Here is a 27,917-nt window from a genome sequence, read left to right as displayed (position 1 = left end):
AATTACTCTCTACTTCCCACAAATGAGCGATGATTGACCACGTCCTTGAAGCAAGGCCTCAACGCACGCAGCCGGTGTTCGAGAGGAGGACCGACGTCTTCTCAACGAGAGCCCACCCCTCCCCTCTTCTTCCTGTTTCCACCTTTTATTGCTGAGTGTGACACCACATGGTATGGAATATCCCTTTGATTGGTTTAGGTCAGCTGCCCTAGTGATGTTTCTCTCCTCACTTTTTGCCCACCCCCTAGGAGGGTTAGAGAAAGGCCCAATGCTGTGCCACTGCTGCTCAGCAGTAGACACAACACTGGTGTGATAACACTGCTGTTCCAGCTACAAGTACAGAGTACGGCACTGAATGGGCTGCTGCCGGGAAAGTTAACATTCCAGCCAGACCCAGTACAACCTCCACCCCTTATTCCATAACATTTGTGTCACACTCAGATCCCCATACTTTAGCATACAAGCATTCTCATCATTATCCCTTGTCCTTTAACAGGACAAGGATTTAACAGGATTAATAGGCAGGTGTATCTTTTCATTCCATAGGTCTTTCTTGGAAAATGTCCATAAGAACTGTTGATGATTAGGTCTTCATCTGCCAAAGTGGCCACTCAAGGCAGGCGGAGTTGGATGTCTGGACACCAGCACCAGCTTAGCTCAAGTCCTTGTTGCACTGCCCGGCTCCTTGCAAAGTTGACCTGTCGTTGATCCTACAGCATCTTCCTACAACATATAACTTAGATTATAGATTAGTTTTCTCTCAATGTCAAATCTCCTTGAGGCACACACTTGATATCCCCATTCTTTTGCATGACCCACCAGGTATACCCTGGTCCTTGGGCGAAGACAATCCCACGAGTGGGTTTGCCTTTTCCCGAGGCAGGAGCAACCCACACTGCCTTCCCCATCCACCTTCCTATATGCACTACGGGAACCTTAGCTCCTTTCACAGTGTGTAGGGGTTTTGTTTCGGCAGGACCAGCACGGCTGTCAGACCCCCTATTGTTAACTAGCCAAGTGGCTTCTGGTAGATTTGTGTCCCATTGTTTCCATGTCCCAGCACCTAATGCTCGTAACATAGTCTTTAACAGTCCATTGTACCTCTCAACCTTCCCAGAGGCTTGTGGGTGGTAAGGGATGTGGTACACCCACTCAATACCATGCCTCTTTGCCCAGGAGGTAACAAGATTGTTTCGGAAATGACTCCCATTGTCAGACTCAATTCTCTCTGGTGTACCATGACGCCACAATACTTGTCTTTCCAGGCCCAAGATAGTGTTTCGGGCTGTGGCATGGTTTACAGGGTATGTTTCCAGCCACCCAGTAGTTGCTTCTACCATGGTGAGTATGTACCGTTTGCCTTGGCGAGTTTTGGGGAGTGGTCCGATATAGTCAATTTGCCAGGCCTCACCATATTGATACCCTAGCCATCTCCCCCTGTTCCAGGGAGATTTTACCTTCATGGCTTTCTTGATTGCAGCACAGGTCTCACACTCATGGGTAACCTGTGTGATGGCCTCAATGGTCAAGTCCACCCCTCGATCACGAGCCCATCTGTAAGTGGCATCTCTCCCCAGATGTCCTGATGTTTCATGGGCCCATCGAGCTACAAACAGCTCACCCTTACGTTCCCAGTCTAGGTCCACCTGAGCCACTTCAATTTTCGAAGCTCGATCCACTTCTTTGTTGTTCTGATGTTCTTCAGTAGTGCGACTCTTGGGCATGTGGGCATCTACATGACGTACTTTAACATCCAGGTTTTCTACCCGGGCAGCAATATCTTGCCACAGGGTAGCAGCCCAGATAGGCTTACCTCTGCGCTGCCAGTTGCTCTGTTTCCATTGCTGCAGCCACCCCCACAGAGCATTTGCCACCATCCATGAGTCAGTATAAAGATACAATACTGGCCAATTTTCTCTTTCGGCGATATCTAGGGCTAGTTGTATGGCTTTTACTTCTGCATACTGACTCGACTCACCTTCCCCTTCCATGGCTTCCGCAACTCGTCGTATGGGATTCCACACAGCAGCTTTCCATTTCCGATGGCTCCCTATCACACGGCAGGATCCGTCAGTAAACAACGCATACTGCTTTCTGTCTTCTGGCAACTCATTGTATGGTGGTGCCTCTTCAGCACGGGTTACCTCTTCTGTTGGCACTCCGAAATCTCTGCCTTCCGGCCAGTCCATAATCTCTTCCAGGATTCCTGGGCGATTGGGTTTTCCCATTCGAGCCCGCTGTGTAATTAACGCTATCCACTTACTCCATGTAGCATCAGTTGCATGGTGTGTAGTGGGAATTTTCTCTTTGAACATCCAATGTAACACAGGTAGCCGCGGTGCCAAGAGGAGCTGTGCCTCTGTACCCACAACTTCTGAAGCAGCTCGAACACCCTCATATGCTGTGAGTATTTCCTTTTCAGTTGGGGTGTAATTGGCTTCTGATCCTCGATAGCCCCGACTCCAGAAGCCCAGAGGTCGACCTCGAGTTTCTTCTGGGGTTTTCTGCCAAAGGCTCCAGGTGAGCCCATGCTCCCCAGCTGCAGTGTACAGTATATTTTGCACAGCTGGTCCAGTACGGACAGGCCCAAGGGCTACTGCACGAGCTATTTCTTGTTTGATTTGTTCAAATGCCTGTTGTTGCTCAGGGCCCCACTCAAAATAGTTTCTCTTTCGAGTCACTCGATATAGAGGACTCACAAGCTGACTATAGCCTGGCACATGCATTCTCCAGAATCCCACGAGGCCTAGGAAAGCTTGCGTTTCCTTTTTGCTAGTTGGCGGAGACATTGCTGTTATTTTATTGATCACATCCATTGGAATATGGCGACGTCCATCCTGCCATTTTACCCCCAAGAACTGGATTTCCTGTGTAGGCCCCTTGACCTTGCTCTTTTTAATGGCAAAACCAGCTTTCAGGAGAATTTGGATTATTTTCTTCCCTTTCTCAAAAACTTCTTCTGCTGTGTTGCCCCACACGAGGATGTCGTCAATGTACTGAAGATGCTCAGGAGCTCCCCCTTGCTCCAGTGCAGACTGGATCAGTCCATGGCAAATGGTAGGGCTGTGTTTCCACCCCTGGGGCAGCCGATTCCAGGTGTATTGGATGCCCCTCCAAGTGAAAGCAAACTGCGGCCTGCATGCTGCTGCTAAAGGGATGGAGAAAAATGCATTAGCAATATCAATTGTGGCATACCACTTGGCTGCCTTTGACTCTAGTTCGTACTGAAGTTCTAGCATGTCTGGCACTGCAGCACTCAGTGGTGGCGTGACTTCATTCAGGCCTCGATAGTCCACTGTTAGCCTCCACTCACCATTAGACTTTCGTACTGGCCATATAGGACTATTAAAGGGTGAGCGAGTCTTGCTGATTACTCCCTGACTCTCCAGTCGGTGAACCAACTCATGGATGGGAATCAGGGAGTCTCGGTTGGTGCGATATTGCCGTCGGTGCACCGTTGTGGTAGCAATTGGTACCTGTTGTTCTTCAACCTTCAGCAATCCTACAATGGAAGGGTCTTCTGAAAGGCCAGGCAGGGTAGACAGCTGCCTAATCTTCTCTGTGCTCAAAGCAGCTATGCCAAAAGCCCACCGGTATCCTTTGGGATCCTTGAAGTACCCTCTCTTGAGATAGTCTATGCCAAGGATGCACGGAGCCTCTGGGCCAGTCACAATGGGATGCTTTTGCCACTCATTCCCAGTTAGACTCACTTCAGCTTCCAGTACAGATAGTTGTTGGGATCCCCCTGTCACTCCAGAGATACAGGTGAGTTCTGTCCCTTGGTAGCCTGATGGCATTATGGTACATTGTGCGCCAGTGTCCACTAAAGCTTTGTATTCCTGTGGTTCTGATGTTCCAGGCCATCGGATCCACACAGTCCAATAAATACGGTTATCCCTCTCCTCTACCTGGCCAGAGGCAGGGCCCCTCTAGTCCTGGCTGGAGCGTCTGCCACTTAATTCTTGCAAATGCACAAATTCTGGCAAATGAGAGGTAGAGGTCCCTTCATCGTGGTCAAGAATAACATCAGCTCTTCTACTGCCTCTGGGGTACTGCCCAATAGAAACTGGAGCAGCATTTCTCTTAGGAGCCCCTCTTCTTGCTGCTGTATTTCCTTTCAGTTCACGTACCCGAGCAGCTAGGGTTGAAGTAGGTACACCATCCCATTTCCTCATATCTTCCCCATGGTCACGCAGATAAAACCACAAGGTGCCACGTGGTGTACGTCTTGGGTACTCTCTCTCTTGAGCAGGCGAATGCTGATTCTTAGTGGCTGAAGTATCACTCTGTCTAGATGAGGGGGAATATACTTTCTCCACAAGCTTGTCAAGTCCTTTAGACAATTTCTCCACAGCTGAGACACAGGACTGTAGCGGAGCAGAGAGATTGTCTTCATATTTTTGAAGTTGGCAGGAGACATCATACATTGTTGGTCCCATCCCCTCATCCCAGTGAATTGCTGCCAGGGTACTGGCATGTGCTGCTGGTGCACTCCGCACAAATTTACGCCACATGGATGTTGTGCACTGGACTTCATCGGGGTCTTGAGGTGTCTGGGCATTGTCCAAATCACTATAAATCATCTCCCGCACAGCTAATTCCCGCAGATGTTGGAGACCTTTATCCACAGTGGTCCACTTGCCTATGTGATATACAATATCTTCCTTATGGGGATATCTTTCTTTGATAGCTGCCAGGAGTCGTCTCCAGAGGCTGAGGGCCTGTGCTCCTCTCCCGATTACTTTGTCGATTACCCTTTCTCTAGAGAGGGATCCCAGCTGCTTGGCTTCATTGCCTTCTAATTGTAGGCTACTGGCCCCAGCATCCCAGCATCGGAGCAGCCAAGTGAGGATGTGTTCACCTGGGCGTCGACCATAATCCTTTCGTATTTCTCGCATCTCACTCAGGGATAAGGATCGAGTGATTTCTGATTCCTTTATGATTTCCGTCTCGTCTTCCTGCTGTTTTTGTGATGGCTCTGCTTTAGAGGTACCTGCCAATTCCCCTTCTCCCTCCTTCTTAGGAGAGCCTTCTTCCCTTACTAAACGAGCTGACCTCCGTTTCCATTGTTTTGACTTGACTATGGGGGTGACTGATACCATAGTTGGTTGGTCCTCTGGGTCAGCCACAGCATGTGTTACTTGGTCATCAGACTCAGAGACTTCCTCCCTCTCTTCAAGTTGCTGGATGATGTTAAACAGTGTTTGATAGGAATAAACCAGGACCCAGCACAATGCTGCAAGCTGTTGTTCTCCGGCATTATCAGGATCAGGACATACAACTCTCAAACATTCTACCAAGTTTTTAGGATTTAGCACTTGCTCAGGGGTGAAGTTCAAAACTATTGGAGGAGACACTCGTGACAGGTATCTGCTAACATCATCCCACACACCGTGCCACTCACCACGAGACTGTTTCGGGACAGATTCCCAAATAAGTTTTCTAAACAATCGACTAATCTTAGAGAGAAAATGAAACCTGTTATTCAGAATTAGAAATAGCAATACATGGGTTACAGATGGATCTTCAAAATACTCCCAAACTGTTGTAATTAGCCCACTGTGAAAGAAGGGAAAGGTACCATTCCTGATATTATTAATAAACTGGTGTCCAGATGAGAAAAGGAAGGCAGTGTAATTCTGAATATTCTCTGAAAGATAGTTTCCATGGGACCCAAATGATAACAGCGCAGAGCCTGAATTCCAGAGTAAAACCAAGGTCAGTGCTTGGCAGCACAACGAATTAAAAAAAGTGAACACAGATTGTAGCACTTGGTCGGATCGGATATATAGGAGAAAGGAGAATATGACACGAATTGCATGACATATGAACAAAGCCATTATTATTAACAGGGCAAGGAACATGGTTACTAGCAAGCAAGTGTGTTAGTTGTATGCGTTTAATCAATTCTATTGTTATCTCAACCCTTCGAGCCCCACGTTGGGCGCCAAAAAGGACTGTGGTGGTTTTACCGTGCTGGGCAGCTAAACCCCACAACCGCTCTCTCACTCCCCCTCCTTTAGATAAGGAGGGGGAGAAGTAAAGCAAAGAACAACTCACGGGTTGAGATAAGGATAATTTAATTAAAGGGAAATAATTATAATAATTAAATAAAGACTACCATGAACTAAACAACTTAACTAAGGGGAAAATAAAAGGGAAAGGGGAAAAAGGGAGGAAAACAAACAAACAAAATAAATGAAAGCTATATGGAAGTGCAGAGGAAAGAAATTACTCTCTACTTCCCACAAATGAGCGATGATTGACCACGTCCTTGAAGCAAGGCCTCAACGCACGCAGCCGGTGTTCGAGAGGAGGACCGACGTCTTCTCAACGAGAGCCCACCCCTCCCCTCTTCTTCCTGTTTCCACCTTTTATTGCTGAGTGTGACACCACATGGTATGGAATATCCCTTTGATTGGTTTAGGTCAGCTGCCCTAGTGATGTTTCTCTCCTCACTTTTTGCCCACCCCCTAGGAGGGTTAGAGAAAGGCCCAATGCTGTGCCACTGCTGCTCAGCAGTAGACACAACACTGGTGTGATAACACTGCTGTTCCAGCTACAAGTACAGAGTACGGCACTGAATGGGCTGCTGCCGGGAAAGTTAACATTCCAGCCAGACCCAGTACAACAACACAAAGAGCTCAAGGTTTGAGATGAGAATGATTTAATTAAAGGGAAAGGGAATGGGGAGGAAAAAAAAAAAAAAAAAAGGCCGCACAGAAGCACAGAGAGAAAGGAAAAAAAAAGTTATTCTCTACTTCCCATCAACGAGCAATGTTCGGCCACGTCCTGGGAAGCAGGGCCTCAAAACACGTAACGGTTGTTCAGGAGGAACAGCCCCCTCCCCCATGAGAGCCCCCCTTTTTATTGCTGAGTGTGACATCAGGTGTTATGGTTTGATTGGTTTAGGTCAGCTGCCCTAGCGATGTCCCCTTCCCATCACTTGCCCGCCTACTGGCTCTTGGGGGCTTGGAAGGAGTCCTGATGCTGTGCCAGCACTATGCAGCAATAGACACAACACTGGAGTGATATCAGTGCTGTTCCAGCTACGAGTGCAGAGCACAGCACTGTGTGGGCTGCTGCAGGGAAAGGTGACTCCATCCCAGACAGACCCAACACATCCCCTGACCCCACCTTGGCCATGTGCTCAGGGATCCAGCACACCCCAGCTCTGGTGGAAGGGAAGAATCTATCAGCTGCCACCAAAGCTTCACCCACCCTGACGATGGAAAGGGAAAAGCAAGCAGCACTGCAATGGAAGTTAAATATGCTAATACATTAGGAAACATTCACTATGTGGTTAAGGACCACTTTATTTCTTCATTAACAAGGCCTTTATCGTACGTAATTATGTTGAATCACTTCAACAAGGAATTTGTCAATAGGAAGTGCCTGGCTGATAAGCAGGGGGAAGCAAGGCTGGGCAGCAAGCACTGCCTGAAGAGGAAGATCAATAACTGCAGTGCAGCTTAGGACAGCATAAAGAGCTTTGTTTAGGCTTCTTTTCATTCATCTAAAAGCAGCTTGGTACTTTTTCAATAAATATCCAAGTTAAAAAAATCTCTTGAAATCCAGCTTAATACCAAATGTTTGCAAAAACACAGGGCCCTGCTGTGAAGCAGAAACCTCTGGATTGTAAAACTAGGTATTTTGAAACTTTGTTATAAAATAGCCCTACACATCTCAAGCCTGGGATCTTACAGTAAGACTGATGGTAGCCAAGTACACAAAAATAATCCATAAACACACAGGTGAGAGCTTTAAGGGGGGCTCAAACTCCACCAACCTCTCTGGAAGCAAACACTGCCAAACTCCTCGAGGATGTCAGCCTCAATGACAATATAAGATGCTTCTAGATTTCACCTTCCTAAAATACCTAAGTATATACTCAGCTGTATTTTAAAGCATCAGCATTTTAAAGCATCTCCACTCAAGGCACAGCGCTGCCAGACATTCATAGGTTGAATTAACTCAGAAGAGGGAAAAAATCCCACCTTCCCACGAGCAATGCTGAAAATGTCTAAAAAGAACGTCTAAGCTCTCAGGTATCAAACTTGCAGCAGTAGGAGCTGGCTTCCCACAGCAGCTCAGCTCCCACCCTTGTACCAACACAGATTGCCATCTTTCTGTGGGAGCAGCTCCTCCAAAATAGAAATCTTGTCATTTTGGATCTACCTGTGTCATTTTCTTGATGTTTCAAGGGGGCTATTTTGCAGAAAGTAGCACTTCAGAACTGCAAAATGATCCAAATCCAAATGTGTAAAACATTCAAAACTCCAGCCTGTAACTTCTGCTCGGCTTTCCAGAAAGAGTTTCAGTTGCATAAGACAGATGCATGGTAACAAGGTACGCAGGAATCCCTTTTTCTGCAGAGGTGTACAGAGACAGGTCAGCCTCATGCTTGCATTAACGCATCTCCAAGATCCCTAGATCCTGCACTATGGAAAAGGAATTTGCAGATGGCTTTGCGCTGTTTCACACGTCCCTGAATTAGAGATAATGAGGAAATAAATGGTAGAAAAAACTTGAGCAAGGTCAAGATAAATTAACCTGGCTGCAGTGTTAAACATGAGCTTTGCGCAGTGGCCAATTGCTGGCTGGCTTGAGGCACCCATCTGAGGGTCTCTAACCAATTGTATAACAGATTTGTGCACGTGGACAGCGCATGGGGCTACAGGTAAAGTATATGTAGCAGTGAAAAAAAGGCAATAAAGGTCTTCTGTTCAAGAGCCATCAGGAGTCCGTGTCTTTCATCCCTGCAAATGTTGACCCCGACGTGATCGGGAAGAGAGCAACAATAAGAGAAGCGTCTGAAGGGACCCCAGCCAAATGACTCAAGCTGACGGCAGGACCACGGCGTTAATCCCAGGATGTCACCTCAAGAAGCAGGTGAGCGGCTGGGGCATTAACTATGGGAGCTAATTTATCGGCTGAGTAGGTGGCAATAGCTAAGCTACTGACTCAACTCCTGGTAAAAAGAGGAGTGAAATATGACCTATATAAAGTGAAATAATTGCTAAAGTTCTTACGAAAGAATGGGGCCCCAGCAACAGCTTTGATGGTGTTTGATGTAAAAACTTGGGAAAAGGCGGGGACAACTATATAGGACACTGCCTCATGGGGAGATGCAACAGCTGCTGAGGTGATGATGACCTGGCACTTAGTAACTGAGACACTGAGATCATGGCAAGCAGAAAAAAGGGAATCAACAGCGGCCGCTCAGGCTATGCAGACGGGTGAAATAAAAAGCGGTGACTGTGTACCGCCAGAGGAAGTAAACCTGACAGACTTGGGAACAGAGGCAGAGACAATATCTCAGCTGTCAGCACCGCCACTGCCACCACCCACAGTCAGTGGCACCACCCGCAGGGGATCCTTTTGACCCCCAAGATCATTGGAAACAACCTCAGAGAGAAGCAGTAAAAGGGGTGGGGAGGGGCATAGGGCTCATTTTTCCAGTCTGAGTTTGGGATCACAAGCAAAATGACTGGAACCCCTTCCAGTGGGACCTTAATAAAAAACTGCATAAGACGGTGACCACTTATGGGTTATTGGCCCTGTTTACGCAGTCCCTGCTGGAGAATGTCATGACAGGACAGCTTTTAACCCCCTTTGACATACGACAAGTGGCGGTGATGATATTAACTCCAACACAAAAATTTTTATGAGAACAGAAATGGAAAGAGTTGTGCAAACATGCAGTGCTCCAAAATTTAGAAAGGCAGCCAGGGGATCCGCTTTTTGGAGCCGGTATACCTCAACTGATGCGTACAGACCCAATGGCAGATCTGCACCTTCAAGCAAATATAGATCCAGGCATCCTCCGGCTGACTGCAACCCTAGCCCTCAAGGCACTGTTCAGAATTCCAGAGACCAGGAAGCCCGCACAACCTTTTACAAAGGTCCAGCAAGGGGTGTCTGAACCATACATGTAGCTTACTGATGGGCTTTGCGATGCATTAGATAAGCAGATTGACAATCGGGAAGCAAAAGACGCTTTGCTACAAAGGCTACAGGTATAAAATGCAAATAACCTGTAAAAAGGTGCTACAGGCTCTGCCAGTGAATGCAACACTAGTTCAGATGATAGAGGAGTATAACCGAGTGGGTTTTGTTATAAATGAGGTTTGAATTCAATCTGAATTTTGTAATATTTATGAAACAAATATTTCTAAAAGGTGTAAAAGGCAAGTAAAAAGCGCTGGGTGTGCGGGGAGTCTATGCTCCACCAACACGCACACACAAACATCAAACGTTCTAAATACATGTACACAGAACATTGCTTTACATAATAAGCCGAGTATGCCTATACATACATACAATCAGGATAGGTAACAAACAATCCTTTAAGTTCCATAAGTCTCCATTTTCCATTCTTCGGGCCTTATGTATCCCATTCTTTCCAGATCGAAAAAAAGCAAATCCATCTCCTTTTCAAGGCCAATAGGCCTGTGAGAAACACTCCGTAGCCAATAACTTAGGCTCAGGCGAGGATCTCAGTGAAGTAGTAATTTATTCGCGATTGCAATGGCGGGCGCCCCACAAGCAGGAGAGAGCGCATCTACTAGTTCCAAAACACAGTTTATATACCTTTTGATGGCAGGACCCTCCCCTGTTTCCCCACTGAGTGGGTAATCCAGGTTCACAATCTGATGCTTCACAAACAATGCATGGCCTTCAGTCGCCGGCCTGTTACATTTCAAATTTCTTTTGACATTTTTACTGCTTGAAGTGGTAATGTTTCTTCACTTATCTGACTTGACACCGTGATTTTCACCTAATTGTCCTAAGGAGTCTGGTTGTCTGCATTTTACAAGGTCGCCTGCTAAGCTTTCTTATCACTGTAAGCATATCTCAGTACCACATTCCCTCCTTCTAAACAATGTAACTCTGCAAAAACATTTCTATTCCCACAAGCCTGGGTCAAAAGGCACGTCCAGGTCACCAGGGGGCGTAACAGCAAAAGCCTTCAATGGCTGTAGCAGCAGAGGGGCCCATGGCATAGCAGTTGGATCAGTAAAGGAGCCTGCAGCTCCCTCACTATCTGACAAGCCACACGTTTGTGATTGTGGCTCCACGTGGCTCTTTAAGGCCTCAGAGACTGCTCGGCACCTGGCGAGCAATCCCACTGCAACCTTGCCATTTTTAGTTGCAGAGTCCCACACCTTCACCTCAGTTTGGTCCCATATTTCAGGCTCATAAACTGTCTGATTGTTAAGAAGGAGAATGAGCTGTAAGGTTACCAGGACAGTCTTTGTTCCTAAGGACGTATGATTCCCCATAACGCGAAACTGCTTACCAGCAAGAGGCAGTTGTGTGCACAGGTCCACTTCTCTCAGCTCAAGCTTCTCTCCAGCTCCAGTGCTGCCTATTTCCAGTGATGAGCTTCTCTGAGCAGTTTGCTGAGTTTGGCCGAACCTATCTAACAGGCAATCAATGTGCCTGTTCCCATCCTGGTCTCCATTCTGCCAGCCTGTTTCTCTTCACTTTTTCGATGCAACTTCATCATGCTGCCTTCTTTTTTATCTTGAGGGCAGGCTCCCCTCTTATACCCTTCTCTCCACAGCAGTTCTTTTCAAAACAACTTTTCATTGGTCAAACAACTTTGAATGTAACAACAACAGCAAACACCCAGAAACATCCATGCCTTATCGGCTGGAGAACAAGAAACCGGAGACTGCATGGAGTCTCCTGAATCACCCTTCTTTGTTCCCTCTAAACTCTTTTATATTCCTGATGGCCTCATCATTAAGAGTCTAATGTTATCTCAACCACGGGGCTTTCCAACCCCCATGGCCACATTCCCAAATCTCCCCCTTCTTTATTAATATCAACCATTTTCTCGACACGAATTACCACTCCATATATAACAGTTCTATCGAACATCATACCGAATCGCTGGCGTCCACTTTTGCAACAGCAGTCAAGACCCAAGGGTCAGAAAAAATACTATCGGTGTGGAGACCCGAGCCACCTAATCTTCTTATGCCTCTGGCGGGGGCGGGGGGCGGCCCGCCGGCATTTCTGCCCACTTTGCGTCCCAGATGTGGGAGGGGACGCCACTGGGCGAGCCAATGCCGCTCTAAGTACAACGCAGAAGGGCAGCCTTTGCCGTCGCGGCAGGGAAACGGGAGGAAGAGCGCAGGGCGGGGCCGCGCGACAACACAAGCACCCACGCCTCCCGGGTCAAAGGAGGAACCTCCCACAAGGGAGGGCTCCAAATGCAATGATGACGCAGGGTCCAGAGCCACCTGCTGCCCCGTTGCCACGGTTACCACCGTCGACACCCTCTCAGCAAGAACCAGAGGGAGTGCCGGAGTGGATGTCTCCACAGTAACAGACGCCACCTTGTGGGGTACTCACGTTCATAAAATTCCATTGAACGTCAAAGGACCAATTGGGAATGACTGTAGTGTATTGCTGCTAGGACGATCAAGTACAACTTTGACCAGATTGTTTGTTTTGCTGGGGATAATTGATGCAGACTATAATGGACAAATCCAAGCTATGGCTTGGACACCGTCTCCACTGTTGTCAATACCAAAGGGAACTAGAATTGCTCAACTGATTCTTTTCCGAGCAGTAGTCTGCAGGAGTTGGTTCAAGAACAACTCCAACAAGGACATATTGTTCCAACAAACAGCCCATGGAATTCACCAGTGTTTGTCATCAAGAAGATCGGGAAATGGAGATTACTGCATGATTTGCGACAAATCAATGCAGTGATTGAGGACATGGGCTACTTGCAGCCAGGTTTACCCTCACCTACAATGGTACCCCATAATTGAGACATCGTTGTTATGGACTTGAAAGACTGTTCTTTCACAATTCTTTTGCATCCTGACAACGCTCCTCATTTTGCTTTCTTGGCAAGTACCAAAGATCAATAGGAAGGAGTCTATGGACCAATATCATTGGACATTACTACCACAAAGCATGAAAAACTCCCCAACCACGTGCCAAACCTATGTCGCAAAAGCTATCCAACCAGTATGCCAATGGTTTCCAGAGATATACATATACCACTACATGGATGATATCCTACTAGCTGGACCATATAGTGATAAGGTCCAAGAGGCACTGCCTGCCTTAAAACAAGTGTTACAGACGGCAGGACTCCAAATTGCACCTGAAAAGGTGCAGACCCAAGCACCTTGGAAGTATCTGGGGTGGAAGATTTTACAGCAGACCATTCAACCACAGCAGATATCCATTAATGCAGATGTTAAGACACTGAACGATGTACAGAAATTACTAGGGAATATAAATTGGATTAGACAATTCAATATTGGTGCCTCTCCTTGAGTTATTAAAGGGAGACACTGATATTAATGCCCCAAAGCGATGGACTGAGGAGGCTCATAAAGCATTGCAAATGGTTAATGAAAGAATCTCAGCACAGCAATGCCATTGTCATAGTGAGAACCTCCCCCTTCAACTATATACTTGTAATCAAGAACAACAACCAGTGGCTATTATTGGGCAATGGGACCATAAGTTCCCATAAGGACTCCCCCCCCCCCCCCCAGTGGTCCTGGAATGGGTCTTTTTACCCCATCAACCCTCAAAAACTACTGCAATGCGAGTGGAAATGTTTGCCATCCTCATAAAGAAATTACATGAGAGAATAATTAAATTAGCAGAAGAGCCCAATCTGATTATAATTCCCATAGTAAAAGACTATTTCACCTGGTGCTTGCAGAATAGTTTAGAGCTCCAAATAGCATTGACGGGATTTGACGGACAGGTTGATACCCACCATCCACCTCATAAAATGTTCTCGTTTTATAATAATAGAAAAATAGAAAAGCAGCCATTGTGCCAACGGCAACCAGTGGATGGGTGGACGGTCTTTACAGATGGGCCTGGAAAAACAGGCAAAGCTGTAGTAACTTGTGAAGAAGGTGGAAAGTGGCAACACCAGACTGAGCAGATCCAAGGTTCTGCACAGATAGTTGAATTACATGCTATTATAATGGCTTTTAAGCACTGGCCAACAGTACCTTTGAATATTGTATCGGACTCGCAATACGCTGTAGGTGTCGCTCAGCGCACTGAGAGGGCACATTTGAGACATATCCCAAAGGAAAACTTGCTTCTAAAATTTAAAGAGCTGCTATTTTTGGTGGAGCAGCAAGCACACCTGTATTGTATTATTCACATGCAGAGCCACACCACGTTACCTGGCATTTTTGCGGAGGGTAACACACACGCTGACCAGCTAATTAACAAGGCACTGGGGCAGTCAGGGTCAAAGGTGCTGGAGCAAGCACGGTTATCCCATGTTTTTTTCCATCAATCCACCAAAGTCTTGGCAAAACAATTCGCTATATCGATCACTGATGCCAAATTGATTGTCCAAACATGTCCTGACTGTCAACAATATGTTTCGACCCTGTCTTTAACAGTAAACCCTAGAGGTCTATGGTCCTTACAGTTATGGCAGACTGACATAATGCATATTCCAGAATTTGGTCGCTTGAAATATGTTCACGTATCAGTAGACACTTTCTCTCATGCTATTTGGGCGACAGCTGTAGTGGGTGAAATTAGCCGCCATGTCCAGGCTCACTTCCATGTCATTTTCACAGTGCTAGGCATCCCAAAGGAAATAAAAACCAACAATGGCCCCACCTATACTAGTCACTTCCTCCAAACCTTTTTTCAAACTTGGGATATCCGACACATCACAGGAATTTCTCATTCCCCCAGGTCAAGCCATCGTAGAGCACATACATCGCACCTTGAAAACACTGCTAATAAACAAAAAGGGGGAGACACCCAGGCAACACCACAGAACAGGTTGGGAAAGGCACTTTACATAATGAATCACCTATCATTACCCTTTCCTCACAAAGAGGTACCGCCCATAGTAAAACATTACAAAAGTATGAATTCTACACTGTCACAGGTGCCACAATCAGAGCAGGCCTCAGTGATTGTAAAAAATTTAAGTACAGGTCTTTGGGAGGGACCCCATCCTTTAATAACTTGGGGTTGAGGGCATGCATGTGTCTCTGCGGGTCACAAACTAAGATGGGTAGCAGCAAGGGGAATAAGGCCATGGTAGGCCTCCTCCTCACAATCGCTGCTGTCATCGGTTATTACCAGCCCTAGGTCTCCATCCAACCACACTGCAACATCTGGGTCACCCTCACCAACATGACAAGACAAGAAGCGATGTGCCTGTTAGCTAGTGCTAACAACCAGTTTATGACATGTTTGGTGGGGATCCCAACAAATAACAAAGATTGGACTATTTGCTTACTGCAAGCGCCCCTAGAGCCACAGGAATTAGATATCTTGGAAAGTGTAACAGCAACAGCATGGGTTAGGTTCAATTACAAGGGCAAAAACCAAACCTTGAAACAAATTGTCAATGCCACACTTACTCCTTATCACAATGCTTTTTTTTGGTGTAATTCTACAATACTATAATAGCATCATTCCTTGTGCCAGGAGCTGCTCTGCTCGGCTGTGGAGCAGACGCCCCTAAGTGCACCCCAAGCATTTTCCTTGGAGGAGCCTCCACTCTCAGCTGCTCACCACAGGAGTAGACAAGGACCTCCTGAAGCCACAGACAAGTCATTTTAAGTGATATGTTTTTGTGGTATGAATGAGAAGTGCAAGGGGCCTCTTTGCGTAATTGTGCTGTGCGAGTGAGATGCAGCATCGCTGCGAAGCAACATCCCTAGTGCTTAGTGGCTTGTTGACTGATGTAGATTCTAGTAGACACACTACTTTACAAACGTAATTCTGCTTGTGATTTTCACTGTTGCTTATTGCAATGTCTGTGGTGCTTGATAGAAGTCTATAGAAAGCATTTGGTTGGTTGAAAATAAAAAAGGGTGAATTGAGGGGGAAGGAATTCGCAGGTGGCATTGCACATTCACACATCCCTGAATTAGAGATAATGAGGAAATAAATGGTAGAAACAAAAACTTGAGCAAGGTCAAGATAAATTAACTTGGCTGCAGTGTTAAACATGAGCTTTGGGTAGTGGCCAATTGCTGTCTGGCTTGAGGCACCTGTCCGAGGATCTCTAACCAGTTGTATGACAGATTCGGGCACGTGGACAGCACATAGGGCTACAGGTAAAGTATATGTAGCAGTGAAAAAAGGCAATAAACGTCTCCCATTCAAGAGCCATCAGGAGTCCGTGTCTTTCGTCCATTCATAGCACCCTTCAGGCCAGCTGTGCTCTTTGAACTCTTCCTGAGGGTTTTTGAATACCCAATTTTTCTTTTCAAATCAGTAGATCCTGTAAAGACCACTGAAAGTTGCAATGCGTTGCTTAGAGTTTCTCCTTCTAAAAGGATATTGATGCTACAGTAACAAACATTTGTAGTGTATTACTAATGAATCACAAAGAGATTATCAATGTATTAATTTCCTTTCAATAATCCATTAACTGTTCATACACACAGTAGATATTTTTTCCAGCATTTTCTTATACAGATATAACTTAATTGAGTCCTTGTCTGCTCAATTCCTTTCCTTGTGCGTCACAGCCAAGAAGTGTCTGTACATTACACAAAATAAAATATACACCAAGGCTTTTTTTAAAAGTGCTCAGAAGCAAGCAGCTGTGAATACACACACTGAGTTACTCATACATGGACACCCCCTACGGTCAGCAACAGTCTTCTGATCACAGCCCAATGCCCTCCACTCACACAGAAAGGCTTTTCCAATATGTCTCCCTATGACATTGCTGAGATAACTAGCAAAAAAAAAAAAAACAAAAAACAAAAAACAAACAAACACTAATCATGAAGAACAACAACCCAGAAAAGAAGCCTGTGATTTTGCAGGTGCAGAGCCCTCACTTGCTCCCAGACAGTTTTGGATGGCCCTGTTCTGTGTCTGTCATGCTTTATGGACAGGAAGGAGCATGGACAAAAGTACCCTTCATATGCCTATCATCTTTTTTGCAGATGTCTGCCTCCAAGATTGTCCCTTACCAAACCTAATTTCCACAGTTTACTTCACTGCAGTTTCCCTCTCTGCTTTCAACATACCAATTTTTCTGTAGAAAAAGATATTCTTCCACTGAATATTTCATGGATTTTTTAGCCCAGGGACAGGGAGAATTTCAGGGCAAGCAGAAATCCACAGACTAGTTCCGGACCTCTGAAAGCTAACTTCAAAAACAAGCTCATCATCCATTTGTTTCAAATCCCAGTACAGGTGTTGGCTCCTACTCTGAAAAAAGGTTAATGAGCTACAAATCAGACTGTTAAAAACAGCTGTGCTTGCCCAACAGCCATCATTTTCCCCTTGTACTATTTGCAACCATTTGAAAAGGTATGTATGAAACCAAGAGAAATACTGGACCAGTTCAGGTGAGTGATCCAGCCAGATCAACCTGCTAGCTGCTGGTGGCCATGGGAGAGGCCATCCAAGGAGAGCACAGAGCTGGCCATTTTCTGCTGACTGTTGTCATCCTCCTCTCCTCTCTCTCTTGTTCTCAATACCTGTTCTGCCCATTTTGATAGCCAATGTGATGAAATATTCTAGTTCTAATTTCCAACCATTTATTCTTCTGTTCCAAATTATGTTAAAAGAACCGAAGAATTTTGTCCCTCAACTTTTAAAAGTCAAATTTGATACCAATAAAATCCAACCTTCCTATTTATGGAATATCCTTCTAAACATAAGGTGCTTAAAACATCTAGTATTTCCAGGCTGAAACCCTTCTTAGCTTAAACATAGTAAATAACTCGCCTCTAAAGTCAAATACTCCACTTTAAATGTTAGCAGCTGGTAGCACCAGCATATGTTGACTTTATTATGAATTATTCTCATGTGGTACAAATAGAAAGAATTGCAGAGTTTAAAAGTAAAAGCTCCAAATTAATCTTTACATGCTTTAACCAAATATCAAAGCTTTTTCTGTAAAAGCCTAAATAAAGCCTTTATCTATGCTTAGAAGCTCATGCAAATGTATTCAAAATGCACTCTCTGGATCTCTTACCATGGCAGATTAGAAGCGGCTAAAAATAAATAAATAAATAAATAAAATAACAATAATAAAAAAATACAAGATCATCAGATCAGGCCAAGCCATCCATCTGCACCAGTAATTCTGCTTTCATCTGTCAACTTCCTTCATGTTCACCACTACCAAGATTCAGAGAAACTTTATTTGCTCAGTGCATTAAAGTAATCATTTTATTTATACAGTGTCATTCACAGCAACTGAGTCCTTGTCACCACTTTGCCCCAATTCAAAGTGTGATTATGCTCTATTAGCTAACACCTAAGCATTAAAATTAAGTTTTCTAATGATTACTTAAATGGCCTCTTTTCAGTACACTAAAGTGATGAGTGTTCACCATTACTGAATCCAAAGAAACTATTTAGTTTTATTTTTTCTTTATATTAATCTCCAAATAAAAGCAATGTTTACTGGAAAACAACTAAGGCTTTGATTGATTGACCTATGTAGGAGAATTTATAACACAATAGTTGCCATTAAACAACTTATACACCTACCTATTCAGGGCAACTACTGGCATTTTTCTGTGAGCAAATTTTAAGTGGCCACAAGAAGATACACGTACTGCTGAATTCAACAGTTTGCAAAATGTTGTATCAGAAGTAAACAGAAGAGTTTGCAGCATTGAAACAAATTGAAAAATAGGGCAGAGACCACACACAAAGGATCCTTCTTCAAGGAGAGAAGGGGAACTTAAGCAAAGCACTAAGAATTCTGGCCCTGATCCAGGTAACCAATTTTGAAGGAAACCAGTTTGAACTCTCAGTTCCAAACGTGAAGTCCTTGGTAACCCCTGAACCAAATCCAGAGAAAACATCAGGGCCTTAGATGATAAGAATTATAATTCAAATTTAATGGCTTATTTCTGTAAAGACATCTACACATTGGTGTGATGTCAATATTTAATAAGGATACATAAAAATAACTATATGATCTCAGATAAAAACCCTTTCTGAAATACCTAAACCAGTGATATTAATGAGAACTTTTAAAAAAAAGTATGAAAGCAAGACTTGCCCCATAATTTATAGCTATCAACTGACAATTATTATAGGTTGTGTATTTATGATATGGCCTATTCTATTTATGCATATGTGTAAGCATATAGTTTATAGTATATAACATGCATATAGTCACACTGTAATGGGCTCCTAATAGGCATAATGATATTTTTGTATTTCTCCTGCTTCTCCTCCTTGTTCAATCCTCTTATTTTTTTTAAAAACTAAAACTGTCTACCCCATGGATGACAATAATAACACCCCCCCCCCCCCATTCTTGCAACTCTAAGTCCTGACAATGCTATCAAAATTTGCCCTGTTAATGAAAATGCCATTCTACTGTACACACTACATCTTACCTTGCTATGCCCCAGCCTGTCCAAAGCATCACAGAACCAACTGCTTTTCACTTGCCCCTAACAAGCCACCTGTTCTTTTCCCCAGCTGTTTTTACTTCCACTTCAAATACCTTATTTGAAAATACAAAAGCACTGGTTATGCATTCATGTGCCTCTCTCCTGCTCACAATCTTCCTAGACCCATTATTTCCATAGTCCCGTGGTAAACTTCACACAACCTGCGTTTCACACTTCTCTACTGATCTCATCTACTGTGAATGAAACAATGGCCACATCTCTCTCTTTAAATCCCCACAGCATATGCAACATTTTCATAGAACAGTATTTTCAGAGCTGATAGGCATTCTGAAAATAATACACTACAAGGCTGCTAAAGCTGACAACATAACAGAAGAAAAATAACTTACTATTAAGTCATGAAAATTACCCTTATCACTCAAAATAACTCCACTGTCAATAAAATTGAAAAGACAAGTCTTTCAGGGGCCCAATCATGCTTCTATTAAAGTTTACAGAGTAGTCTCATGCCTTACTTTAGCTAAGATTTGTTTCTAGCAGGTATATTGTATGATTAAACTTTGGTCAGCACCTGAAACACAATATTAAAAATATACATTGCAAAGGGGGACATATTCTCTTAAGACCATAGGAAGTGATCTCATAATTTACCCAGAAACAGTGCCTCTTTGACTCATAACTGACTCCAGCTCATCCAAGAAAATTGTGGAAGGAGCATGGTGCCAGGCAAGCTCAAATAGCACCTGTTTAAAGAGAAGAGTAAAAGTGACAGAAAACATTAACAAGAAAATGAAGCCAGAGATAGAAGAATGGGGGCTTGCTTAATCACTTTAAAATAGATATTGCTGAGTGTCTTTGCTTACTACTGTGAAAATTAACTGAAACAAGGAGTCTCAGGGCCTCTCACAGAGGATGTTTCCTGACAAAAATGGGGAACCTGTCTCAAAAAACAGCTGAGACCGACCTTGTGATTTGGACAAGAGCCAAGGAGCAGCTGAGTCTGTACAAAGGCAGGGGGTCAGCTAGTGGTGATGAAGAAGAGTTATCGAACTTCATCCCCATGACCCCTCCCCCCGGACGACCACCACCAGAAGACACTGCGCAGGTGCAGAAGGGAGGAGTTTATGGAAATGACTTCTTGGAGCTAATTTTAATACAAAGTGGGGATGGGTTATGAATATGTGTAGGCGTATTGGGAAACTTCATGCATATGTAACTTTTTACTGCATATAACCAAAGCAAGTTGCTGCGTTAAGGCGCGCATGCCTTTGGGAGCTATCCCACATGTGCCCGAAGCCGAAATAAACCACATACCTACTTTATAACTTATTTGCTTTGAGTTGTAGAGTTCTTCCACGAATCAAAAACTAACACAAAAAAGGCATTAAGAGCCACTGGCGCAGGAGATAAATAATGCTACCCATACTCCAAACTTCTAGGACAAAAAGGAATATGTTCCAGGGCAAAAAATCTGGGTAGGCTGAGGGTCCCTGAATCCTCTCAAATTCTGAAAGGTTTGTAAAGGAGATATACAAGCACGTAATCCTGTTTTTATATGTAAATCTTTGTCTAAATCCTATCAGAGTACCCTGAGAATAATGGGATAGAAGGAAATGACCTATCAGAGGATTCTGGGAAGTTCTAAATTGCTATCAGAGATTAAACATTCTGTCCTCTATGGTGCTCCTTTTGTAGCTTTTTTTTTAATAAAGATTTGAGGAAAATAATAAATCAACCACACCATAATGAAAAAAAAAATGGACTGCTTCTTTTGATAAGAATTAAGAAGTTATTTTGTTTGTTTGTTGTTGTTGTTGTTGTTGTTTTTTCCCTGGAGAAAACAAACTGCTTGAACAATCAGGGATAGATTAAAAAATGGAATATTAAGCTGACACACAAAACCTGGGTCTGACATTTTGAAAAAAAAAGAAAAGGGTTTCATCTATTCTTCTGTAAAGAGGGAGTAATAGTAAGAATATATATATATTAATTTCTTCTTTGATGAAGCATTCTTGCAGTTTTTAAATAAGTATCACTAATAATATACATTAATCCAGCACTTTTTAATCTGAACATTTAAAAACAAATTTTAAAAGATATATATTATTTTCTACACTTTGGATCACAAGTAGTATATGATCAGCATTGTAACTCATACTGTTTAAGGAAGCAAAAGTTTGCAATTAAGTCAAACACTGGATCGTATAATAATTTTGCCATGTGAGTGGCTTTTCCAAGATGGTTGCTGAAACAAAAATTGAATGCTATGATATCAGTTTTGTTTGTTTATCTTCCACTGCTGTCATGCAAAAGGTGCTATCAGTTTTCAGTCTACAATTTTATTATGAATCTAAACTATGAAATAACATCAATACAGCTGAGAAATGAGGAAAACAGTATAAGCTGATATTCCTCTGCATAACCGCAAAACTGCCATATACTTCACACAATTTCAGAAGACCATGCATCATCTTCATGTCATTTTAGGATATAAATTCACATGGTACTTTTCTTAGAGCTGTCCTGATCCACAGTCTTGTTTCATTTCTGGATTCTGCCAAAGACCCACCAAGGGTGAAATACCACAGATTCAATATAATTGCAAGTGCTGCAGCATGTTCACAAAAAGCTTTCTGGATGGTGTTGTGTCAAAAAAACAGATGATCCCTTCTCCTGACAGGAGGGAAACTTTTAGGGAGATACTGACACAGATATCAAGAGGATCAATAACACACGAGGTGAATGCCAGAAAAAAAAACATGCCATTTTAAAGGAAAAAAGGACACAAGAAGAATATGTTGCAGACATCCTAAATTTCAAGGGAGATTTTGAAGCATTAACAATGCTTGTAATGGCAGTTGCTAAGTGCAATCTATCAGGACTATTCATTTTCAAGAGCTCTGTATCTATCTGAAGAGGATCCTAAGAGGTGAGAGTAAAGGAAGACTAAAGGTTTGTGAATTTTTTACACTGAAATGGTTGACATTACAGAAAGAGTCTGATGGGCACCTCAGGGTGCAGAGGCCACATCTAAATTCCTGAAATGTTCTGTATCACAGCTGAACCATGCATGCTAGTTGCCAGTCTGTATTGTGAAAATACATTTACCCAATTGCCATCAAATTACCTTCATTAAAGCAACATTATGTCTGTGTTTGACTGTGACAACGGAGTTCTTTGCCAATTCTGTGCCTTGCAAGATGAGAGTAGTAGGGAATTTGGGATCCTAAAGAGCAGGTATATTTTGTAGGGAGTCTAGGAGCCAACCCTCACACAAAGACTGTGAAGTACTCTGAAGGGGTCACTAAGAAAACACTAGTTTAGTTAGGGATACAGCTTGCTTGTTTCTTACTAATGAGTCAAAAATATTTGCTGGCTTTGGGACATGTACTTCATCTTGCATTACATAACTAAAATTCCACAGCAAGAATCCATTTTAAGACTTCTGCAGAAGTGATGTTATTCCCATTTTAAGAACTAGATACAGAGTCACATATTTTTTCCAAGACAGGAAAGATGATGAGTATCAAAGAAATACTCCTTTTCCAGTTCTGTTTTAAACTCCAGTTCTTTAAGTGTGTAGTGGGTTTACGTGGCAAGGTTTTGGTAGCAGGGAGCCATAGGGGTGGTTTCTGTGAGAAAGATCTAGAAGCTGCCCCATGTTTGGGAAGGGCCCCATTGTTTTCCAGATCCGAGCCAATAAGCGATGTTGTTTTGCGCCTCTGTGAGAGCATATTTAAGACAGGGAAAAAACGCTGCGCCACACAGCAGCCGGGAGAGTCAAGGGAGTGGGAGAACAGCCTTGCACCAAGGTCAGTGTAGAAGGAGGGGGAGAGGTGCTCCAGGCGCCGGAGCAGAAGTCCCCTGCGGCCTGTGGTGAGGACCATGGTGAAGCAGGATGTCCCCCTGCAGCCCATGGAGTACCACGGTGGAGCAGGGTTCCACGCTGCAGCCCGTGGAGGAGACCACGGTGGAGCAGGTGGCCCTGCACCGACGGAGGCTGCCGCCTGTGGAAGGCCCCTGCCGGAGCAGATTCCGGGCCGGACCTGTAGCCCGTGGAGAGGAGACCACGCAGGAGCAGGTGATCTGGCAGGAGCTGCTGCCCGTAGGGGAGCCAGGTTGGAGCAGTTTTCTCCTGAGGGATGGACCCCGTGGTACGGACCCATATCTGGAGCAGTTCTGGAAGAGCTGCTGCCTGTGGGAAGCCCACGCCGGATCAGTTCATCAAGGACTGCATCCCGTGGGTGGGACCCCACAGCACAGGGGACGAGAGTGACCGAGAAGGAGCGGCAGAGAAGAAGTGCTGTAGACTGACCATAACCCCCATTCCCCGTTCCCCTGCGCCGCTCGGGGGGAGGAGGTGGAAGAGGGTGGATGGGGGGGGAAGGTGCTTTTGTTTTTTTTTCCTTTGTTTTCTCACTTCTCTCGCTTGTTAGTTGTAGGCAATAAATCTTACTATCTCCTTATGCCGAGTCTGTTTTGCCCGTTACAATAATTATTGCATGATTTTCTCGTCCTTATCTCAATCCTTGAGCCCTTTTCACATATTTTCTCCCCATTCCTCTTTGAGGAGGGGGAGTGAGAGAGCGGCTGTGGTGGAGCTCGGCTGCCCACTCGAGCGGAACCACGACAATCTGATGTTTGTATAACGAATAAGATAATTCTTACCCAGACAAGTTTTTCAGAATCACCTCTCCATTTGCTGATATGTTGAAAAAGGTTGTATTGCATTCTGTGGCAACAGCCTTAGCAAGCAATGTTTTTCCAGTACCTACAAACAACAGTGTTGAAGAAATTCACTCTTTAAAGAAATACAATGCAAATGTTTGAATAATTCCCCTCATCTTACTATTAGTCAGATAAAAGTATTAAAATAGGAAAGGTCCTTCTAGGATTGCCTGGAGAAATTTAGGTATTACAGCACTGCAAATGTGTTTTCCATATTCTGAAGTACGACATGCTGAGATGGCCAGACCACTTTCTATGTAAAGTGCATCTAAGCGTTCACTAGAACAAATGGAGTTTACTGGAGTGACAGCTTTTGCAATCTGACTCACACAGTATTTGTGCCCTCTGTTCCCTCCCAGCCACACTCGTGGTGGCAGTGCTTCCTCCCTTGTGTTGAAATGGAGCAGAAGGAGCAGTGAGGCTGTGCTGAGTGGAAAATGCCCAGCTAGCACAGAAGAGGGCAAAGCTTCCACCTCATTTCCAAACTGATTGCCAAACACAGAAGAGAGAAGGCAAGGACATTTTTCTTCAAGAAGGTGAGAGCTCATGCCAGATTTATTTGCATTTTGCAAGATGAGGTCAAGCCAAACTTGATTAATGTTGTCCAAGCTGAGTAGCAATATCAATTCTCATTTCTCCTAATGGGTAGTGTAAGTACTGTGTTTTTTTTTTGAAGATTCAAGTGTAGAAATAGTCAAGGGTTGTGAGAAAGGCAAATAGGTTTGAGTGCAAGAGGCAGTTATGATCATCCATATTGTCTTCTTTCATTTCAAATTACAGAACATGTTAACAGAATCACAGAATCACAGAATCACAGAATCACAGAATCACAGAATCACAGAATCACAGAACTGTAGGGGTTGGAACCCTATGAAAGATCATCGGGTCCAACCCCCCTGCCAAAGCAGGTTCCTCAGAGCAGGCTGCCCAGGTAGGTGTCCAGACAGGCCTTGAATATCTACAGAGAAGGAGACTCCACAACCTCCCTGGGCAGCCTGTTCCAGTGCTCCATCACCCTCACTGTGAAGAAGTTCTTTCGCATGTCAGTGCGGAACTTCCTGTGCTCTAACTTGCAGCCATTGCCCCTTGTCCTATCCCCACAAACCACTGAGAAGAGGTTGGCTACATCCTTCTGTCCCCCACCCCTCAGATATTTATATACATTGAGGAGATCCCCTCTCAGTCTTCTCTTCTCCAGGCTGAACAGACCAAGATCTCTCAGCCTTTCTTCATAGGGAAGATGCTCCAGGCCCTGTATCATCTTTGTGGCCCTCCGCTGCACTCTTTCCAGGAGATCCCCGTCTTTCTTGTACCAGGGAGCCCAGAACTGGACACAGTACTCCAGGTGAGGCCTGACCAGGGCAGAGTAGAGGGGGAGGATCACCTCCCTTGACCTGCTGGCCACGCTCTTTTTTTATGCACGCCAGGATCCCATTGGCCTTCTTGGCCATGAGGGCACAGTGATGGCTCATGGTCAACCTGTCGTCCACCAGGGCCCCCAGGTCCTTCTCCTCGGAGCTCCTCTCCAGCAGGTCGTTCCCCAGCCTGTACTGATACATGCGGTTGTTCCTTCCCAGGTGCAGGACTCTACACTTCCTCTTATTAAACCTCATTTGGTTTCTATCTGCCCATCTCTCCAGCTGGTCCAGGTCTTGCTGAATGGCAGCACAGCCTTCTGGCGTGTCAGCCACTCCTCCCAGCTTTGTGTCATCAGTGTACTTGCTGAGGGCAGACACTATTCCCTCATCAAGGTCGTCGATGAAGATGTTGAACAAGACCGGACCCAGCACTGACCCCTGGGGAACACTGCTAGTCACAGGCCTCCAGCTGGACTCTGCTACTCCGATCACCACCCTCTGAGCTCGGCCAGTCAGCCAGTTCTCAACCCACCTTGCCGTCCACTCATCTATCCCACACTTTCTCAGCTTTGCTAGTGGGATGTCATTGGAGACAGTATCAAAAGCCTTGCTGAAGTCAAGGTAGATGACATCCACCGCTCTCCCCTTATCTACCCAGCTGGTGATGCCATCATAGAAGTAGAAGGCAACGAGGTTGGTCGAGCATGACTTCCCCTTGGTGAATCCATGCTGACTACTCCTCATAACCTTCTTCTCTTCCAATTGCTTGGAGACGGCATCCAGAACAAGCTGCTCCAATACCTTTCCAGGGACAGAGGTGAGACTAACTGGCCTGTAGTTTCCCGGATCCTCCTTCCTGCCCTTCTTGAAGACCGGAGTGACATTGGCTCTCCTCCAGTCTTCAGGCACCTCTCCTGTTCTCCAGGACCTTTCAAAGATGATTAAGATGATGTTCTTATTATTAATTATTATGTGATACATTAACACATTTGATCTAATTAGCATCAGTGATTTATGGGTAGTACAAAAACAGAAGTAGTGACAAACACATGGATAGGCTATAAAAACACTCCATACCTGGTGGTCCATACAGCAATAAACCCTTCCAAGGAGACAGAATGCCTGTAAATAGCTATGGGTACTGCAGAAACCAAAAAGTATTTCAGGGATTATAAATATCATCTATAACAAGATGCAAGGAATTCTAACCCTTACCCCCCGCTCCTAACACATTCAGGAAATCTAAGAAATTGGAAGACAGGAAAAAAAAAAAGCAAGCTATGATATATATGATCTGAGTACTGCAAATAATACTGTATTAACTGTATTTGAAATTGTTTTAAATGAATTCTTCAAATGCAGTTGGCTTTATATTCTCTTCTGTAAGTCATTTTACATTGAATTAGTAAAGGCCAAATCCAGTACGTTTTACATTGCCAATGGTGCAAAATATTAGAACCCCAAACAAAATTTTTACATTTTTACATTCTCCTATAGGAGAATGGGTATTCCATTTCTAAATTAAACAGGAACAGTTCCAACAGAAACTGCCTACAAAAGCACAGAAATAGTGAGACCACCACTGTAATTTCAAGGAAGATGTTAATGAGCTCAACGATGGTTTTCTCTGATCTATTTAGCATCTTACCCTTATAGGATAAACAACTGCTTCCTTGATTAGTCTTTTAGCTGCATCCAGTCCAATAATATCATCCCACTTCACATTTGGATTATGGAGATAGATGTCCTGCAACATATATCACATCATGTTAGCAAAACTTCTACACTAGAATAACCACCTTTGGCAAAGTAAAAGCATCGACTCAGTTATAAAACAATTGTGCTATTAAGTGAAGCAAACCTATCATTTAACCCTGTTTACTAGTCAGCTCACAAGAGGAAAGCACACATAGCAATCATTTCCACAGAAGTGCTACAATATGCCTTGCTTCCCCTGAAACCCCTAGTTTTCCAAGAGCATATACACTGCCAAATGAGGTGCAGTTGAGGGAACAGGGTTATAGAAAAACCTAGAGAAAAAGATATCAGGAGAGACCTGATCACTCTCTACAACTACCTCAAAGGAGGTTGTAGCAGTGTGGTGGTCAATCTCTTCTCCCAAGCAACAAGACAAGAGGAAATGGCCTCAAGTTCCACCAGGGTAGGTTTAGGTTGGATATTATGAAAAATTTCTTCACCAAAAGGGTTGTGAGGCATTGGAACAGGCTGCCCAGGAGAGTAGTTGAGTCACCATCCCTGAAGGTATTCAAAAGACACGTAGATGTGGTGCTTAGGGACAAGGTTTACTGGGAGACTTGGCAGTGCTAGGTTAACGGTTGGACTTTGTCATGGTTTAACCCGGCCGGCAGCTAAACACCACACAGACGTTCGCTCACCCTCCCCCCTCCCTCTCTGGGACGGGGGAGAGAAATGGAAAGTGAAGCCCGTG

The 27,917-nt window shown here is 44.4% G+C and overlaps 1 pseudogene across 1 annotated transcript in view; it reads right to left on the bottom strand.

Moving 5' to 3' along the window:
- The window catches only part of LOC309889524 (katanin p60 ATPase-containing subunit A-like 2), a 34,484-nt pseudogene extending 7,260 nt beyond the window's left edge, over positions 1–27,224 (bottom strand). The window contains exons 1-5 of the transcript in view: positions 27,117–27,224; positions 26,546–26,609; positions 24,051–24,153; positions 20,034–20,125; positions 17,981–18,126 (exon numbers count right to left, since the gene is read on the bottom strand). The product of the transcript in view is annotated as a katanin p60 ATPase-containing subunit A-like 2 (transcript). The remainder of the gene's footprint in view (positions 1–17,980; positions 18,127–20,033; positions 20,126–24,050; positions 24,154–26,545; positions 26,610–27,116) is intronic.
- Positions 27,225–27,917: the final 693 nt, after the last annotated feature.

The sequence above is a fragment of the Aythya marila genome (genome assembly GCF_965140915.1).
Source record: "Aythya marila genome assembly, chromosome: W".
Taxonomy (NCBI): Eukaryota; Metazoa; Chordata; class Aves; order Anseriformes; family Anatidae; genus Aythya; species Aythya marila.
This window is presented reverse-complemented; position numbering and strand designations above follow the sequence as displayed.